The following is a 4,085-nucleotide window of genomic DNA, read 5'->3' as shown; positions in this document are numbered from 1 at the left end:
CAGGCGATCATTGCTTGCTTCTTCATTTTATTTAGGTATTATTTAGACAGCCCTTCTTAACTACTCTTTCAAAAACATTCCCCAGGGCTTCCCTCGTGGCGCAGTGGTTGAGAATCCGCCTGCCGATGCAGGGGACACGGGTTCGTGCCCCGGTCTGGGAAGATCCCACATGCCGCAGAGCGGCTGGGCCCGTGAGCCATGGCCGCTGAGCCTGTGCGTCCGGAGCCTGTGCTCCGCAACGGGAGAGGCCACAACAGTGAGAGGCCCGCGTACCACAAAAAAAAAAAACACCAAAAAAAATACCAGTCCCCCATTTGTATTTAATATCTAGTTGTCTGTCTGACTTTTCCTCCTAGAATTTATCTCTACCCAAAATTGTATTTTATAGTTATTTGTTTATTTGAATATTGTCTGTTTCATTCACTAGAAGTTTCACAATGTCAAGAATTTTATGTCTCTTAGTTACGGTTACATTCAGAGTAAGAAAACAGTGCCCGGAATATACTAGTGTTATGAAAAAAAAAAAAGAATGATTTGAGTGCATGAATGAGTGAATAATTGAGGTAGTCAGGTAGGTACTATTATAGTCACCACCTTACAGACAATGAACTGAGAGTTAACTAGAAAATTGCAAACCTGAGAATACTGAACTATTTTAATAAAGGTAAGAACTATGTACTAATACACGTTTTATTTCCCTTAAGCCCTGACACAGTGCTTGAACATGGCAATCTCTCAATTGATTTATGTTCACTAATGATGGAGGATTTTTAAAGAAGGGCAATGTGGCAGCAACATGCAGACTGGCTTCTGGAAGGGAAGCTGGCTAGAAATTTATCTTAGTACTATGCATGTATTTCCATATAGTCTCAGACAACATAAATTGATCATTAAAAAGGTATTTTAGTAAAGGCATCTATGATTATTACAGTCAAGTATGAAGGCTTTACATATATTTATTTAAAATTGTTTACCTAGTTTGTAGATTATCCGGGCTTTGCTTGCTACTTGTCTTTAGGAAGTTCTGCTTTTTTGGACATTTCATGGTTCATTAATAAATTTATCAAAGAGTTTATGTAGGAAAAAAAACTATCAGAAATTCACTGCAGTCACTTCAAAATTTTTATTAGTAGCTCTGATACAAGCAAGTAACAGCATTTTAGAAATAAATGTGATATTATGTTATTTATATAATATTACCCTTGAATTCAGCTTTATAACTATTTTGCAAACCTATACTGAATATATAATAGTTTATAATGTGATGTGTGGGAATTAAAAAATGTAGATATCAAACCCACTCTGTCTTATTGGTTAAGTAATTAAGGAACACACATGGAAGCAAGTAGATACCCAGTTCAAGACAAGATGCTATGCAAGCCCACAGGATATACTGGATTAAGTGCAAAAAGTCGTGCAGAAGCTGCTTTAGAGGAAGAAAGTTGACGGAGACAGTCTCGCATGGAGAAAGGAAAACCTTGCATGAGCATTCAGCCTGCTGAAGATCTGATGATTATGATGGCTTTTCAATGAAGCAAACAGCCATAGCCTGTTGCCAGAGAAACCACCGCCTCATCCGTGAAATCCTAAGTGAGAGTGTGGTGTCAGACATTCGGTCAGTTGTCATAACAGCTAGAATGCAGGTCCTCGAACAACAGGTCCAGTCCTTAATGGCTCATCAGTGAAAACTAGAAGCTGAACTTCTTCAAATAGAGGAGTGACACCAAGAAAAGAAGAAGAAATTCCTGGAAAGCACAGATTCATTTAACAATGAACTTAAAAGCTTGTGTGGTTTGAAAGCAGAAGTGGATATGGAAAAAACTGCAGCTGAAATTGCACAGGCTCAGGAACAGGCTCACAAAAAGCAGGAAGAAAGGGAGAAAGAGGCAGTGGTGCAAGCTGAGCGCAGCCAGAGCAGTAGTGTTCCTGAGGAGGAGCCAGCAGCTAATAAGACCGAAGAAAAGAAAGAAGACAAGAGCGTGCTGAAGGACACAGAGGAGACACTCCTTGAAGAAATGACAGAAAGCCAACAGAATGGTGAAGAAGGCACGTCTACTCCTGAGGACAAGGAGAACGGGCAGGAGGGGGTGGACAGTCTGGCAGAGGAAGGGACCAGTGATAATAACACGGGCTTGGAGAGCACAGTGCGACCGTGGAGGAGCCACCAACGGATTCTGTACCAGAAGATGGGAAAAAAGAATGAATATTGCCTTGTTTTATATGTTCTAAATACTTTTTTAAATGAAAAAATGTTTTTTGAGTTAAAAAAAATTTGCTTAGGTTCTCCAAGATCATCCTAATATGTTTTTCATGAATAATTTTGATTTGGTTTAACCAAATATTTACAACCACAGCATGTGACATTTATGTCTAGAGCAATGGAATTTTGTTGTGCTTTGCATGATTGTGAATTTTGTGATTTTGATACTCGTCTAGTTTCTATATTTTTTTCCCTGAAAAATGAAGAAATAGCTACTAGTCCTTCTGTTACAATATTGTAAAACTATTTAGACCATGGTAATTCCATGAAATGAAGATACTTTCTAACCACAAAAACTTTACAATAAAAAATATCATTAGAAAATTAAGGATTTTAGGAACTATGCTCTCAGGTTAAGAACAGACTGGGATTCCCAAATCTAAGTCTAATGAGCAACATCAGAAAAATAACGAAGAATAGAAAAGCCTTCTTTCTTAAGGGTACATAATGCCTTCATATATTTCTTTTATGTAATTCTATATTCTTATGTTTGTCTCAATGTAAAAGAGCCTCTAAAACAATTTTAAGCATTATTGTTCTTGGTCGGTAAATTGCTACTAATCATTCAACCAAAGAACAGTTTCTGTTTTGTACAATGTCTATAACATTAAGATGTTAAAAAATACCATTATAGTGAGATATTTAGTGAACACTAAACTTAAACAAATTATGACTAAGTCAAATGAAGAAAGATAAAGACAAATTTGAATTCAATGTCATAATATCAATAAATACAAATTAGGAAATTTAAGTTGATACAGGTTAGAATCTACAATGAAAATATTAATACAGCAAACAGAACAGTGTTTTAAAAAAGCTACAGAAAAGAAAATAAGAAACAACTTTTAAATATTTTTTTTATTTTAGGAAAGTTTAGGAGTTGCAGAAATATTAGACTCCTTGTATATCTCACAATTTCAACTCAGGTTCTCTATTGTTGAAATTACCATTACACTTCTCACAACTAATGAAGCATTATTATTAACTAAGGTTGATATTTTATTCAAATTTCCTTAGTTTTTGCCTCATGTTCTTTCTCTGTTCCATGACTGCATCCAGGATATCACATTATATTTAGTTTCCTCAGGCTTCTCTAGATTATGAGAGTTTCTTAGACTTTCCTTTTTTATTTGATTACTTTGATAGTGTTGAGGAGTAGTCATCAAGTATATCATAAAATGTCCTTCAGTTTGGGCTTGTTTTATGTTTTTCTCATAGTTCCACAGTGTTTATGGATTTGGTAAGGAAGACCAAAGATCTAAATTGCCATTCTCATCACATCATATCAAGGGTACATGCTATTAACATGACTTTATCCCTGATATTAATCTTTTTCTCCTGGCAGAGGTAGTGTTTGTTAGGATTTTTTTCCACTTGAAAGTTTTCTTCTTTCTTCCATGATATACTCATTAGTAAGAGCTGCTGGTCCTTAGCACAGTCGAAAATCTGCCTATAACTTACAGTTGGCCCTCTGTATTTGTGGTTCCTCCATATCAGCAGTTCCTCCTTATCTATCGTTCTGCATCCAAGAATTCAACCAACTTTGGATCATGTAGAAACATTATATTTAATATTGAAAAAAATCCACGAATAATTGGAATTGTGCAGTTCAAACCCATGTTGATCAGGGTCACACATGAGGGGTGAGACTTTATCCTCCACCTCCTTGGGAAGACAGTAGCTACATAATTTATTTGTAATTCTTCTGCATTGGAGATTTGTCTCTCTTTCTCATGTATCTTTTTATTTAATCATTTATTTATATCAGTCCAACACACGGATGTTTATTTTATACTTTGGGTTAGAATCCAAAGCTACCATATTT

At 35.9% G+C, this 4,085-nt stretch overlaps 1 pseudogene; it reads left to right on the top strand.

Annotated features, from left to right (window-relative positions):
* Window positions 1-1,335: 1,335 nt before the first annotated feature.
* LOC102990104 (SWI/SNF-related matrix-associated actin-dependent regulator of chromatin subfamily E member 1-like) lies at window positions 1,336-2,203 on the top strand (annotated as a pseudogene).
* Window positions 2,204-4,085: the final 1,882 nt, after the last annotated feature.

The sequence above is a fragment of the Physeter macrocephalus genome, chromosome 9 (genome assembly GCF_002837175.3).
Source record: "Physeter macrocephalus isolate SW-GA chromosome 9, ASM283717v5, whole genome shotgun sequence".
In the NCBI taxonomy this organism is placed as follows: domain Eukaryota; kingdom Metazoa; phylum Chordata; class Mammalia; order Artiodactyla; family Physeteridae; genus Physeter; species Physeter macrocephalus.
The sequence above is the reverse complement of the archived record's forward strand: the minus strand, read 5'-3'. Positions and strand labels throughout refer to the sequence as shown.